Raw genomic sequence first — 17,147 nt, forward strand, 5'->3', positions numbered from 1 at the left:
ACAAAAAACATCTACACGCAGTAAAAAAAAAAAAGCAGCATTTGCTTTTTCTTCCAAAAACACCCATCTGAAGTTTGTAAGTCAACAAATCCTATTGGAGGCTCTTCTTAAGTGTCCTCTACTGATTAGTAAATGAATATGGGGGAATTTGTGAGGGAAGAGGTGACCCAGCTGTTACAGAACTTTGTTGGAGCTCACATAAAGATCATTAAGACACAATGTTACTCTTATTATACGAGTTTACCTTTCTTTCACCAATAAGGAAAAAAGGACAGTTTTTGTGTGGCACTTGGTTTTAGGATTTTGGGCGTCAAAACTGATGATGAGAAAACTATATATTATAGGGCAAGTCTTCATGCTTCCCTGCTGTAAGGGTGTGAGGCTGTTCCGCTGTGAGCGTGTACAAAGAGATCATACACTAGCTTATGTATGATTATTCAATCACAGCTGATTCCCCTGAGGTGGAGCGATAGACTCTGGTGGTAAATGTGTATCATATACTGCACAGCCATATCCACAGAGAGACAGAACAAACTTGACTGTGCAGATTCAAACATTAAAGTTTGATGTCCATAACTTCTGAGAAAAGTGTCTTCGGCTGCTAAATATTGGGCTTCCTTCACTAGCTTTCTTTCGAGGGGTAAATTGTTGAAAAAGTCACTAATACTAACTGGGAATTCTTGAGTCTACTAGCCAGTGTCTTGTCTTTTTACTGGAGGCATCCCTTTTTTGGATTGGCTGCAACAGGACATAGGCTATTGGTCTACAGAAGTGTGTGCTGTCAGTGTAGCACAAGGCAGAGGACATACTGGAAAACTATCTAACAATTTCAGGAAGCTGGCTAGTCTGTTTGTGACAGTGTCTCATAACACCATATATAGCAAACTTCAGGCACAATCTGGGCTGTTATGAAATACATAGGCATGGTTAAGTGACTTTATGTTCCTTTTGGTGTCACCTTGCTTTAAGCTCAGGAAAGATCCATAAAGGTTCAGAAAGCCATAGACATGAAACAGCTTAACTGTGTTAAAGCAAGTAAATCAATAGTATTGATATGACATTTGCCTTAGTAAAATATTGTTCAGGTCTTCATAAGCTGCACAACATAACTGTGTGATGAGAAATACAATTTCAGTTTAAACTGCTTAATTACAGAAAAAACACTTCACTGATAGTCAGTGAAATAGTAACTCCTCTATGTTGGAAGTCAGACAGGACAATACACTATAGATATTTAAACCACAATACATAGTGAACAATTGTACTGTTTAGACAAGTAAAGGGAAACCCACTGCTATCCAAGCTAGTCTTCAGCTTGCAAATAATATAGATGGCAATGGATATGAAATCCTCCTTCAATAAAATAATGAGGGAGAATGAGAAGAATAAAAAGTCCACATGTGTTAAAATCAATGAATGAAAAGAACACAGAAGTGAAGATACGTCTATTAACTCACTACCTGTCAAACAGCACTCTAATGCTAGTTTATGGGCCACCCCACGGCTTGACTTTATCAAACACAACATTTTCTGTATTTACTGTAAGAGGTCTTTGATCATGAATGTTCTACCTGAGTATGCATGCACGACATTAATTGGCTGATTTGCTGGTCACTGGGATGAGGAAAAATAACCAGTGGATATATTTAACTGCCGTAAACTAAATTTAATTTGACAAAATAGCAGCAGGATTCTTGAACAAAGGCGAAACAATAATCATAAACATCCTGCTTATGTGAAAAGGATTATACTGATATATTGACCCACTTTCTTTCTCTTTTATTTTTCCAACAGGGGCACGAGCAGGGACTCTGGTTAATGAGACTGTATTTGTCTGAAGGCTCCTAGATGACAACCAGACTACAATATTATGATCAACCGTGGTAAACGTTCAAGCTTATCAATGGATGTTCCTGTTTTCACTTCAGGTGGATCATTTTTAACATTTTGTACATCGCTGTCCAAGGTGCTGATCCTGGGACAGCTGAGGATGTGGCAGCTGTAAGAGGATACTCAACATTGGGCCTCATGCAGAAACATTCTCTTGAATTTCTCTTGAATTTTCTCTTGATTTTGTGTCAAGAGAAAAGTGTGCAAAGTCAACTCCAGATGCTCCAAACCTTCTTAACCATCTGCATCTGCTCTTACCCAAGTGTGCTGAATGATGAATCAAACTTGATCATAAATTAGAAGAGCGTGGCAGATTGTTTATGATTAGCAAGGGCAACGCCCCCTTACCACTATATATGGGCAGGTGTTGAGCCGTGTGCAAACACTCTGGCATATGAACAAGAATTGCTGAGATGCCACCAAAGCAAGACTGTAAGAAGAACTTGAGTAACAGCCAATTGAAGTAGGCTAACTGTTGAATAGTGGTTGAAAGTAATTAAGTACATTTACTCAAGTTCTGTAACTTTAGACTTCATTACAGATCAGATGCAAATATTGTACTGTTTACTTCACTACATTTATGTCCTACCTTTAGTTACTAGTAGTTACTTTACAGATTCAGATTGTAATACAGAAATATTATCAACAAATACAATATGATGCATTATAATAGATTATATGCAGCACAGCAGGGTATAATGTATTTCAAATTAGCTCCACCTTTACCAGCTGCAACATTGAAGTGATAGGTACAATATAATACAATAATATAATCTACATTATTCTGAAACGGGCCATTCTGCATGAGTAATTTTACTGTAATCTTAGTATATTTTGATGGTGATACCTTTACATTTTTAGTATACCACAGTGTATTTCTCCAATGTGCTATTGCTACTTTTACTTAAGTAAGTCATCTCAGTACTTCTTCCATCACTGCTGTAAAATAAACTTAAACAAAGCAAAACATTTTAGAGCGTCAGTGCTGGTGTTACAAGAAGAATCAGAAAGCATCTAAGAGCAGTATTTAAGTCATTCAGAAGCCAAACACACGCAATATCATCCTCCGAGGGTTTTATAGACTTAATTGGGATCAATAGAGCAATACTAAATATATAGCCCACAAATGATCCAATCAATAGAATTACTCATCAACATATAATAATCTAAATGTGATTATTTAATAGTCATGTTTCCTTGCTTTGGACAAACAATGTGTGGAATGTTTAAACTAGATTGTTTTTTTTATCCATTCCTAAACAATACAACAACACAAGTAAAACTCATTTTACAAAACTGCTACTACTACTGCTTAGAATTTTTTTGCAATGAATATATGCACTTTGTGGCCACTTTATCGGATATAACTGGACGATCTGATGCAATTCAATACTCCTGCTATCCAATAATGCTATTCAGTATTACATTATATTGAGGTGTAAGCCTAAAGGAAACATGTTGTCAGCCTGGGCAGAAGGTTAACCACATCTGTCATTGTAGTGCCTGTAGGCCTATTGGTTATAAATGGACAGAGATCCAACTGGCATTGAAACTTGGTCTATTTAAATACATGTTTGGTTTGAACTGCAGAAGCAGCATTGTTACACCCAAATTACCTGCTGATGTTACCAACTAAAATGTTAGTGGAATCAGTCAAGAGTTTAGAGCTCTGATTACGTATCACTTTATCACCATTTAGGGTCACAGTCGCTGAAGTGGGATGCCAAGCTAGAAGCCCTAATGACTTCTAATTTAATGGATGTTTGGGTGGTTATTTGTCTTGCTGGAATGAGTGCATTTTAAAACTATTGCCCTTGCCAGCCCTAGATTGTGTAGCTTGATTGTCAAAAATCCCTTGTAGCATGAAGGTGGACATGAAGGGAGACTATGTAACGTTATCCAAGCCCCTGGAGTTCTTCATGGATGTTATCAGTGCCATCAAAAACACCAGTCCCCATCTAGTACCTTCCTTTACATGATGTGTAGCTCAAGTTTGGAGTGATCATAAGAATCTGAATTGAGTCAGTGAGAGTGACAACAATCATGCCGATTTTATCTTGAAAGAGCTACTGACGCTCAATATCCCCAAACACCAAACGTCCACTGTAAGAGCCGAGGGTAAATGAATGCTATGTCGTGAAAGCGATCTTGCTCCTATACCATAACACATTGGATGTTATCTCTTTGAAGCCTAAACTTTATGGATGAATGGTTTCAAAGTGAGTAGTTTTTAAAGCTCCATGTACGGCTGTTGATTTATTAGTGTCTTGTAATACTGTCATGTAACCTGCCCTTACTCTACTAACGTCAATTCAAACACCACAACATCCTCAACCCCCTCACATTTTCTATCTTCTTCTGCCAACACTTTCGGATAATTCATGCCATCTCTGCCTTTGCTCTATGATTACATTTGTTTTATTTTTCAATAAAAATCTGACTGCAAAGAGGAAACCCCCGGTCCCTGTCCTCCTCTACATAAAGCTCATAAAGCCCATATTAAGTATCCGCCCACTTCAAGGAGTCCTGAGACTGGATCTTACACCGCAGTGGTGCTGAGGAGATCCCTGGACAAAAACAGGGATAGCAGGCACTTGTATCTTCTCTGAAACTATGAGCCAATAACTCAATATTTACTGTACGTGGGCAATCCAAGGCAACGATTAGTCTTTGTGTCGCTTTATAGACTGCTTGCATTCTGAAAAAGTAATCTGAAAGTAATTTCATTTAAAAAAAAATAGGAATTCATCTAGCATCTAGGAGAATAATTTTGATAAAGTATTACACTAAAATTAAAAACATAGTTGAATGTGCACGAAGTAGCAACTTCAAAAGCTGTTCTGGAGCATTAGACAATGTGTGATTTAGTTGAATTTGGGGCCACTGCATGACCAAAACGTCCTAAATGCGGAGGATTATCATCTGCACCCCAAGGTAATCGCATTATCAACAATAATCTGTGTGTCAAAATGTAAATGTAACGCAGGTGTTTCCATCCCACTCCGAGCTGCAGCAGCGTCCGGAAGAAAACGCATTCTGTCCGCACCTGCCATCGGCTCAGTCAAGCTCACGCTGCACACTGGGTTGGCAGGCCACAGAGAAAGTCACTCCCTTACTTTAATATTTACTTACTTTGTAATATTATTGGATATGAGATCTGCTCCAGCCAAAGTAGGATGGATGCCGTCACTCCTAATCAGACCAAGTCTTCCCCAGAAAGTCCGCCAATTGTCTACGAAGCCCACAACAGTCAGACATGTTGTACTGTTAGTGTGTGTTTACCCAGTGAAGGCTCTCCAGCCGTCAGATGCTGCAGCATGGGGTTGAGGGTAATGTCTGAGCTGCATCACCAAAAGCCAAACCGTGTGCCACACAAAGAGCCTGGATATCAAACACTCACGGAAACTCTTGTCTGAGAAAGATGAGGGGAGATGAGGGGAGACCACAGAGATGGATAAATTACCTTTTACAATGTATTAATCCATGGCACAGTAAAGTGAACAGACCTTGTTTTTGCAAGAAACTTTAATTCGACAGTTTTTTTGCCTTTCAATATTTGCAAGTTAATTTATTAACTGTTAACCTCTTAAGGGGTGGGGGAATTTACCCGAAAATACCTAAAAACGACATACCAAAGTAAATTAAAAGCTGCTCTTCAACCATTTGCACCATATGCATGGTTTCGGTCTCATTCAAAAGATGACTATAGCTGATAGGTATGAGCTGGAAAATAAAATAGGAACATAGCATCAAGTATTAAGTTAAATTTCAGAACAAAACCACAAAACACAACATATTAGACAAGTTTTTCTAAGAGTAACACCAGGTGTTTCCAAGCTGAGCAATTTGGAGACATTATCATATTTATTGATAAAATATTATTTGTATTGCTCATAAATAACTATTATATACCCATATTCCCTGCCAGTAGTAATGACACAGAGTAAGTGAAATATAAACACATTTCTTGTAATATTTATGTGTTTTTTTTGTATTTCTTTCTGAATTTGAATATAAAAAATATAATTTTGAAAAAGAAAATAACATTTGTAAAAAAGAAAAACATTGAAGTAGCATATCTACTTGTTCAGAATTTCATTGGATACACGATACGTCAGTCATCGGGAGACTTGGTTGGTATTGGCTTGGTCTGTAAACAAAAGAAGAGGGGCTGGCATTTCCTTATCAAGTTGACACTCATTGGCTATTGAAGGCTGTAGAAAAGGCATGGAATCTCCTATTGGCTCAAATGAGGAGTCAATCGATATTTTAGAGTGCGGTGGCCATTTTGGAACGATGGTATCAGTGCTGCATGCACGGGAAATAAAGTTTTTACCAGTAAATGGAAAATAACACCCATCGATCAGCTGATTTCAAAGATTGCAACAGCTGTTCATGGGCATTTATGATGTGATGATGTTGACGATCAATATATTTTTACTGGAATCGATCTATTGGACCTTTGGCAATGACACAGGAGTGTTTTTGTTGGATTATTACTGATTACAGGATTATGTTGAGGCTTCATGGGTGAGTTGGCTCAATGTTATGATTGTTTGCTAGTTTGAGGAGCTGTTTGTACCTGCTGTTGTGATTGTGATCTCAGAACCGTTTTGTTCACTAAATAGATGAGATTCTAAGCTTTCTAACGATGTATGCATTGATACAACCTCTGTGAAAATGTAAAGAAACACATGACCCGCCGGCGGGCCGCTCACCCAGTAAGAAATACATTCTAACATTTATTATGTAGGCTAATAGACTGATTTTTTACGGGCGCCTTTACCTCATCATAATGAATAATAATCTATTAATAATATTGACAGACAGTGACAGACTTTTGACAGACAGTGATGCGTTACTTTTTTGGGTAACCCCTCAGTGAAGACAGAGACGAAACCCGCCCTATCACTGCCTTTCTTGTCTCCTCCTCCAGTGACTCTTACCCCTCCTCCCAAGCTGACGTACGTAGAGTGGATCATCCGGGAAGGTAACAGCTTCAAAAAGTTGGTCGTCATGGATAAGTGCCCCACAGTGAAATTGCATAGTTAGCTAGCTCATGTGATTGCACATCTATAACACTAATATCAATGTTGTGTTGGGTTATTTTTTTTCTTTTTCTTTCGTTTGCTAATAATATGATGTTACTATAATGTGTATTTTCAGATATATTTAATTTTTTAAAGAAAAAAAAGGAAAGTATTATCAAACAATAGTTTGGAGGCCCCCCTGCAGTAACTCTGAGGATCCCTAGGGGGTCACTGACCTCTTGTTGAAGACCCACACTCTACAGGAAATCTATTCAAGTGTAAGTTTTCCTCATGAGAATTAAGCTCCTCTGTTGCTCTCTCTGCAGGTGGACTGTCTCTGTGGCTGTTGCTGGTGAAGCCACACTCTATATAAGTAATGTAAATGAACTGACTCATTGACAGAAGTGTTTTTCTGGGGTTGAAATGTGTTGCTCTTGAACTTTTCAAACATTTACCAGGTCGTCCTTCCAGGTGTGTGAACCCCAGTCAGATTGATTTGTTCACAGTATGCTAGTGGAGGTGTGGATTCAACAGGTTAATTATATCAAATGGAAACTCAATTCAGTTTACTCCAATTAAATACTTAAATACTTTTAATTTTAATTTATTATACATGCAAATTCAATTCAAATAAAAACACAATGGACACAAGGAGATAGACAATGTTTAACCCTAATAAGTACAAAATGTATTTACATATTTACCAACAGTCCTGATGGTTGCCTTATGTGGTCATGTTTTACAGCTACTCTATCCTCGTTGTTTTGCAGGCATAACATGCATTTATTTACCAACGATTGAGTAATGGCTCATTGATCACATGATTCATAGGTCCTTACCTTCAGACAAGAAAATGGCTTTCAACAGATGGATTAGTTTGCCAGAAGATAAAAACCCACTAAGTTTCCAGGTTCAACCAAAGTCATGGGTCACACCCAACACATATTGTGAATTAATGTAAATGGGAGCAGTCTGGCTCTCAGCTAAAAATGCAGGCATGTGTTAGTAGATACAACTCAAGATTGTTAAACAGATTGTTGATGTTCCATGAGGCAGAGGATGCATCTGTGTCTGTAGTGACAGCATAACCTTTAAGATAATTGGTGTTTGAGGGTGTCATTGCTGAGCCATCACAAAATAAAATGTAATCAACATTTGGAATAGGAGTTTGCATCCACTCAAGCCTAGGTGATGTAACTTTTTATTAGTATTTCATAATCACACATAATTAACTCATCATCCAAATATATTAATGGGAGTAACGTAGCTGGGCGTAAAGGTGAGGCTCTATGAACATAAATGATAGAGCTGGGCAGAATTGTTACGTCGTAGCTGGATCTAAGTGCGGCTGTTATGTGTTGGGAGCAGAAGTTCTCAGAATATTCATTACAGCATGAGGAACACAAACTTGACATTTAGAGCCCATAAAAAAGTGCTGATTTCCCAATTTCTATTAGGATAGCCATTACTGCAACAGCTTGCAAACAGGCTGGTAGCAGAATAGAAAGCCACTGCGCAGAAATAACATTCAGCAGCTCATCTTTAGGAAGTCTTGCTGAGACCTTCGTCCTCAGTTTGTATGTCACCACTGCACTGAATCCAAGCAAGACCAGTTGGACCAAAACCAAAGTGTGTTAGTGTATGAAACACAACTCTATCAAATGTCAAATGCCTTTTTAGCATCCAGTCACATTGCTACTGCTGTATGCTAAAGTGATGTAGATCTAAACATGACATGGAAACGTCTCCTCATATTGGAGGCATGAAGGCCAGCAATGAAACCCACCCGGTTTATGTGAATTATAGAAGGAACCACTTTTGAGGCACATTGCCTTCAAGCATCATATTAGGTCTCGGCCTGTTCGCTAGATGTTTTATGATATGTTTGGACTTCCTGTTTTATTTTGTTAGTTACCTGATCTCTGTTGTTTCCACTTCCTACCCCCAGGTGTTCCCAATCTGTTCGTTAGTGTCCTCACCTGTGTTTTGTTGTTCCCTCTCACTCCTTGGTGTATATAGTCTGTGTTTTATTTGTCTCTTGTTGCCAGTTCGTCTTTGTACTTCAATGTCAAGGGTTCCAGCATTAGTCCCGTCTTCCTGTTTCCCAAGTGTTTGATTCCCCGGCTTCCTCGACCTTGTTTCCGTGACTCGATTCTGTCTTTGCCTGATCCTTGTCTGCTGTGCTGTTACGCTGAGTATCTACCCGTGTACCAAACCTGTTTCCTTGACCCGACTCTGCTCCTGGATTACCCCTTTATGCTTTGTATGATCAACTGTCTATGCATGTACCATAGCAACTGCAAATTTATCTGCCTCTGTGTCGTGCAATTGAGTCCTACCTCCCTTCTGTCTTTATCGTACCGTTACAGTACGAACTGGCCAAAGACATGGACTCAGCCGACTCAGAGAAGGTTAAGACGGCGCTCAGTGCTCAAGGCATTCGCCTCCACAATCTGGATGAGCAGCTATCATCCCTGTGCGTGGGAGTGAGGTCTCTGACAGACAATCAGACGGCATTCCAGAGCGGCATAGGTCGTCAAGTGGACCAGCTGGCCAAGCAGCTCCAACAGCTGGGGACATGCGTCCAGTCACTATGTTCTGCGATGACCACGCCGCTGGGGCAGACCGCTACCGGTCAAGGGGCGGCGGTCATCCCTCCCATCACCACTCCGGAGATTTGGAGACTTGCAGAGCGTTCTTAACCCAATGTTATTTACATTTTGAATTACAAGCTGCTTCATTTCCAACAGAGCGTTCCAAGGTGGCGTATGTGATTTCTTACCTGTCAGGACGGGCGGAGGCTTGGGCTACGGCAGAATGGGCCAGGGAGGCACCAATTTGTCAATCCTTAGGAGCCTTCACAGAGACTTTAAGGAAAATCTTCGACCACACGGCTCCGGGTCGAGAGGCAGCCCGTGCACTCACCAGTATTCGACAGGGGAACCGGCTGACTTCTGACTATGCTGTGGAATTCCAGACATTGGCGGCCGACAGTGGATGGAATGATCAGGGGTTATTCGATGCGTTCAAGAGTGGACTCTCGGATCGCATCAAGGATCAGCTAGCACCATCTGAATTGCCCACAGGTCTGGACTCTCTTATTGCCATGTGCATCCGAATCAACAACCGATTCCGGGAGAGAGAACGGGAATGAGGACTGTCAACGGTCGCAGCTCACAGATACGATGGACGGGGTGGTTCCGGTCACACTTTCGCCCAAGGTCCGGGGAGTTCTCAGATTCAGAGACCACCTTATTCGGCGACAGTAACCTCACCAAAAGAGGAGATGCAGTTGGGCCGCACCCAACCCGCTGTCTCAAGCGGAGAGACAGCACCGGATGAGAGAGGGTTGCTGCATCTATTGCTCTGAGTTGGGACATTTTGTTAATAGATGTCCAGTAAGAGCCAAAGCTCACCAGTAAAGAGGGAACTAGTGAGCCGAGCAGTTTCTGGAGGAGGACCCTCTCGAGCGCTGACACCTGCCACGCTCATCTCGTCGTCAGAGACCATTATTCATCCTGTGCTGATCTATTCCGGAGCAGAAGAGAGTTTTATGGATGAGGGAATGGCTAAGAGGTTGGGTTTGAAGTTACACTCATTACCCGAGGTGTTGGAAGCCAAGGCTCTGGACGACAGAGTATTGTGTCGAGTTTCCCATATCACTAAACATGTGTAACTGGTCATGGCTGATGGACATTCGGAACAGATTGAGTTCCATATGTGTTTGAAGCTCCCACACACCCGATAATTTTGGGGTATCCGTGGCTAGTCCAGCACAACCCACACATGGACTGGGCCGGAGGAGAGGTATTGGGATGACACCAGAGGTGTTCTACCACATGTTTTCCAGACTACGAGGTCTGGGGATGACTTCTTTGGACAATAGACTGGAAAGGGACTTTCCGGATTTGGCCAAGGTTCCGGCGCGCTACTTGGGGCTTAAAGAGGTCTTCAGTACGACCCGGGCCACAGCTCTGCCACCTCACCGAGAGTATGACTGCCTGGTTGATCTACTTCCGGGCGCTGCATCTCCAAAGGGTCATTTGTATTCCCTGTCTACGCCGGAGAGAGAGACGAGGGAATACATTGAGGGAGCCTTGGAGGCTGGGATTATTTGTCCTTCGTCTTCATCCGCTGGTGCAGGATTCTTTTTCGTGGAGAAGAAGGACAAGTCCCTACGACCCTGTATTAACTATCGGGGTTTGAACAAAATCACGGTGAAGAATCAATATCCCCTTCCACTTATTTCTTCGGCATTTAAGCTGTTACAAGGGGCCAAGATATTCACCAAACTGGAACTACGCAACACGTATCATTTGGTGAGGATTAGGGAGGGGGATGAGTGGAAGACCGCATTCAATACTCACAGTGGACACTACGAATACCTGTTTATGCCTTTTGGACTAACCAACGCTCCAGCGGTGTTCCAGGCCCTGGTTAATGACGTTCTCCGGGACATGCTTAATCGATTAGTGTTTGTGTATCTGGATGACATCCTCATTTTTTCACCGGATGAGGAGACCCACATACAGCACGTCGGTCAAGTGTTACAACGCCTTCTCGACAAGCTGCTGTTTGTCAAAGCGGAGAAATGTGAGTTCCATGTCAAGACTGTTTCGTTTCTGGGATTTATCATTGCTGAGGATAGTATTCAAATGGATGAGGCGAAGGTCAGTGCGGTCACTCAGTGGCCTAACCCCACCAGTAGGAAGCTGGTGCAAAGATTCCTGGGATTTTCAAACTTTTACCGAAAATTTATTAGGAATTAAAGCACTGTCGCGTTCTGTCAAGTTATGTTGGAATGAGGGGGCTGAGAAGGCATTCCAACGACTGAAGACAAGCTTCGCTTTCGCTCCCATCCTGATCTTGCCAGACCCCCAGAGACAGTTTGTGGTGGAGGTGGACACGTCAGATGTGGGTGTGGGAGCAGTTCTGGTTCTTACGGACCACAAGAACTTGCAGTACTTTCAGTCGGCAAAGAGACAGAAATTCCCGGCAAGCCCGATGGGCTTTGTTTTTCACCCGCTTCAAGTTCACACTAACCTATCGGCCGGGGTCTAAGAACATTAAAGCGGACGCACTATCCCGCCTTTCGTGTTTCCGCCTTCTCGTGTTGTAGGAGCGGTAACCTGGGGAATCGAGGAGGAGGTAAGAAAGGCCAATATAGACATTCAGATTCCTGTGGGGGGTCCCGATAATCGTCTTTGTGCCAGAGTAGTTGGGCCCACAAGTGATTCATTGGGCCCATACATCCCTCGTTTCCTGACCCGGGGTTCGGAGGACCCTGTTCGTCATTCGACAGCGGTTCTGGTGGCCATCCATGGAGAAGGCAGTCAGGGAGTACGTGGCTGCCTGTCTGGTATGTGCATGCAACAAGTCTTCACGTTAACCGCCATCAGGTCTTCTACAGCCCCTTCAAGTGCCACATCGTCCTTGGGCAAAGATTTCTATGGATTTCATTACTGACTACCCATTTCGGAGGGACAATCCACAATCCTGACCGTGGTCGACAGGTTCAGTAAGATGGCACATTTCATCGCATTGCCCAAACTTCCGTTGGCGAAACAGACGGCGGAGGTACTTCTCTCTCAGGTGTTCCGGATCCATGGTTTCCCGAGGGATGTGGTTTGTGATCGAGGTCCTCAATTTGTTTCTCGTTTTTGGAAAGATTTTTGTGAACTTTTGGGAGCAAAGGTTAGCCTTACATCTGGGTACCATCCCCAATCAAACGGACAGTCTGAGAGGGTGAACCAGGAGTTAGAGACTTGTTTACGGTGTCTCATCTCCCAGAACCCCACAACCTGGAGCAAGCACCTAATCTGGGTTGAGTATGCTCATAATACCTTACCTGTCTCTTCTTCTGGTTTGTCCCCTTTCTAGTGTGCGTATGGGTATCAGCCACCTCTGTTTCCGGACCAGGAGTTGGAGGCCAGTGTTCCTTCAGCCCAAGCCATGGTTCGTCGTTGTCGTTGGATGTGGAGTTGGGCAAGACAAGCTCTCCTCCGCAGCTCTGCCACCTACAAAAGGACAGCTGATAAGAGGAGAATCACTGCACCCAGATATGCTCCAGGACAGAGGGTGTGGTTGTCCTCCAAGGACCTTCCTCTACGGGTGGAGTCACGCAAATTGGCTCAACGGTTTGTGGGCCCGTACCCGATCTCCAGGGTCATCAAGCCTGTAGCAGTGAAGTTGCAATTACCACGGTCCATGAGAGTACATCCCACCTTTCACGTGTCTAGAGTAAAACCTGTGAAGGAGAGTCATTTGGTTCCCACAACCAAACCCCCACCTCCCCCCCGGTTCTTCGAGGGGGAGAACGTCTACACAGTCAAGCGTCTCCTGGCGGTGAGAAGGAGAGGCAGGGGTCGCCAATACCTGGTGGATTGGGAGGGGTATGGTCCTGAGTAACTTTTAACCTATTTTTAACTTTTAACTTAACTTATGTTTACCTTCTCAGAGGATAAAGAAAAGACAATTGTGAGTTTTTCATCTGGAGAAGCCTGAAGCATCATGGGAAGTCATGAGTTTCTGCAGCACACTTTCTGACGGCCCGTGTGTGATCAGGCCGATGGATGCTTTGTACATAAACACCCAGTGATGACAAGCAGAGCAAAATGCAGATTTTTATTGGGGAGGGAGGAGAGGGAGGGAACTGGTGAGGAAAAGGCAAGACAAGCTGCCCTGTATAAAGAGAGAGTGGAGCAAGAGTACAGAGGTGTGGTTTGTGAGAACATTTGGGGAGACCTACAGAGGCTGAAATGTGAGTACTAGACAGTAGTAGACTGGAGAATATTACAACTTAACTGCATGTTTTTAGTGGCTTCACGGGAGATTACTTTGTTAAAAAGTCATGTTTGTACATTTTAATTGATTCATTTTTATGTTAAAATGGGAGTCTTATGACCTACCGTTGTCTCAACAAAGATAACGTGTTTCTGTTCTCAAGTAGCCTGGATGTTTTGGCTTATGTTTAAGATTTTAAATTTTTGACGTGTCATGCAAGTTGTTTATTTATATTTGAAAAGGTAATTTCTTTTTAAAGGTGCAATGTGTAATTCTGAGCCACCTGCTCCAAATATATAGAGGGGCAATATTTCATCTCTTCTACTGGGTCCATACAATCTAAATTCATCAATCATCAAAACCATCAGTTATTAAAAAAACAACTAGAGTAAGTCAGTGACGTGCGGTGAGGTTCATGGCTGGTGAGGCACTGACTCTTTCAGAGGCAGATTTACAAATATATGAACCCAACACACAGGTATGGTACATATTTAGCCAAAAAATAAGCTACATTTATAGCAGCTCAGAGAGAGGTAATTGCTCTGCACCCTCCATTTGTTCTAAATTTTCCGTGGCAATTCCACAATTCATTCTCCTTCAATACAATTTAAACATAGAGTGGTGTGCCAAAAAATGGATTTAAATTTTGAACATAATCGAAATTTTCAGTTATTTTTAAAAGCTTTTTTAGTCTGATGCTTTGATACATTTTAATACAGACAAAAAACAAAATACAATTGTATTTAATTAAGGTCAAAATTAAATTACATTTTTACTTTACTTTTCTTTACCTATAAATGAAGTCCATGCGCTTATCCCTCTGGACAAAAATCTCCATTACTTTTCAGTAAAAGTCTTCCTTATCTTCTTTTAGTTTTAAAAGTCTCCCCGTCTCACTGGAGATTATTGCCAGGGATGAAAGTTGTCCTTGATCAGTCCTATTCCGACTGTATGTTTTGAGTCTTTTCAATACCAAGAATGACCTTTCCACGGACACTGTTGTGGCTGTTACAGTGAGCACCAGCTGGAGTAACTTTGTCGCCTCAGGAACAGTCTGCATCACATCCTTCTGGGCCAAAAAGATGAGAAGCTGTCCAGGAAATTTACATTCATTCCTCACCGTTTGTGAGCTAAACAGTCCGATGAGATCAGCCTTTAGTCTAACAAAGTCAAAGAACTTAGCATATTTTGACAGGCTCTGCAGTTTGGTGTCATCAAAATGTTGTGACATTTCATTACATTTTGTACAATCGACCAAACCAAGGAAAGCTAGCTCACCGAAATGATCAAATCTAGCTTTCATTTGAACACTGATATTGTCCAGCATGTCCCAAAGTTTGAAACTCCTGCGTTGATCTTCCATTATTTATCACCTCCTGTTTTGATTGAAAGTCCAGTTTTGAGAATTGTTTAAGCTTAGATATATTTTTGGCCGTCAGTTGGATAAAAAAACAACAACTAAACTACACGGACTGAGTGTAAACAAGAGAAAGGTGGATGCGGAATGTCGCACTTTCCAGGAGAAATGGACCAACGATTATTTATTTGAGGAAGTAAAAGGCCAGTGTGCCTAGTTTGTGCGGACGCGCTTGCGGTGAAACACGAAACATGTGTAACTGCACGAGCTGAAAGGAGGAGTGCATTTGGATAAAGTTAACGCTCTTCGGCTGAGTTTGGCCCAACAAGCAGCTCTCTCCAGAGCGTAACATACAAACATGGAATGATAGAGAGGTAGAGCACCACACCAAGAACAGACTGTTCCACCACTGCTGTGCAATTATCACTGCCATTTATAATACTCACTTTTTATAATTTGTGCAATTATCACTGCCATGTGCAATATTCACTTTATTTTCTATCAACCACTTGGTACTTATATTATTTTTTTATTCTATTTAATTATTGTGTACTGCCTTTTTACTTCATATGTTATTTTGCTGTGACAAGATACATTTCCCCGTTGTGGGACTAATAAAGGATTGTTTTCTGATAAAACAGAAAGATGCATGGATAGAAAAGTTGCTTTTTTGCACAGCATATAAGAAAAGTAAAATGAATGTGCTGTGTCTTAAACATTTTTGCAGAGGTTATGAGTTCAATAATTAGTATGGCCCTCGAAGGATATTATAAAAACAAAATGGCCCTTGACATGAAAAAGATTCCCTGCATTAGAGTAATCTGCTGCTGCTGTTGACGTTTCATTTTTGTACTGGTACCTGCTCATCATCATCATTTAGTGAGCTATTTTTTTAATCGCGTGCGTCCACAGAGGCACGCTGTGTATCCTGTTCCTCCGTGGCGAGGACGGTTTACGGTTAAAAAATAATAATAAACAAATTTGAAAGTGGGGGACACACACACTAGTGGAAATTACTTCCATGCATACATTACATACATTAGCTAGACTAGTGGTTCCCAAATGGTGTGCCGTGAGACAAATCCCGGTGTGCCGTGGGATTTTGAAACAATTAGGCCTATTGCATTTAACTGTACACAAGGTTATGAATGATTTTTTATTTACTTCAGTGTTTCCCCTAGGTATACTGCTCTGTAGGGTGCTGCCTGGGTTGGATCAGGTCCGTGCGTGGCGCAGATTTTTTAAGTTCTCTCCTTACCTTTTCTCCACTCTGTCTCTGACTGTAATTGTGTGCGTTCGCGCGCGTGTGTGGGTTCGAAAGCGGAGCTCCGCCCCTCACGAAACAAAGCAGAGGAGAGGAGAGAATGTAAATATGCAAAGCAACTGAAACGTGCACATAAATGAGATAAATGACATAAACGTTTCGTTTATTTAATAAAAGAGCACCTGTTCAATGTGAAAAGTGAGTTGTGAATATATAAAATAAAATAAAACGTCTTGAATTTCAGGGGGGGGGGGCAGCGCAGGGAAACACTGTACTTTATCGGTACTTTGTCCTACACACTCACAATATAGAAACAATAGGTCTTATATGCTTTGGCCTAAATATAAATAAAACAATCATTAAAAAAAGAAATCTGTCAAAGCGAAGCCGTTTTAGCCATTTGCGCATGGTGGAAAATATTAGAGTGTGACACATCAAAGGCTCTCTGTGTCAGGGTTTTAGAACTGCAGTTCCTCTTTTGACCATGTGGGGTCGCCACCGTTCATTTCTGTGTGTCATGTGCTTGTCTTTGTTTCATTGGTTGCACCTGTTCCTTGTTTGCTAGCCTTTATAAGCTGCCTGTTTTCTTCTGTTCATTGCTGAGTCTTGATTTGTTGCCGGAGGCCAAGTTTGTGAGTTTTGAGCAGTCTCTTGAAGCGTCTGTTTTTGTGCCCTTGTCTCGAGTTCCTTAGTTAACTGCCTTTTTACTCTTTAGCTCTTGAGATCCTTTTGCTGCCTGCTTTTCGGATATCCTCTGTTGATCCTGTTTTTGCCCAGACTTTACCTGTTAGTTGTCTGGAGGTATTTTGAGTTTTGTCCTGCC

This window comes from Cottoperca gobio, chromosome 19, assembly GCF_900634415.1.
Source record: "Cottoperca gobio chromosome 19, fCotGob3.1, whole genome shotgun sequence".
NCBI classification, from domain to species: Eukaryota; Metazoa; Chordata; class Actinopteri; order Perciformes; family Bovichtidae; genus Cottoperca; species Cottoperca gobio.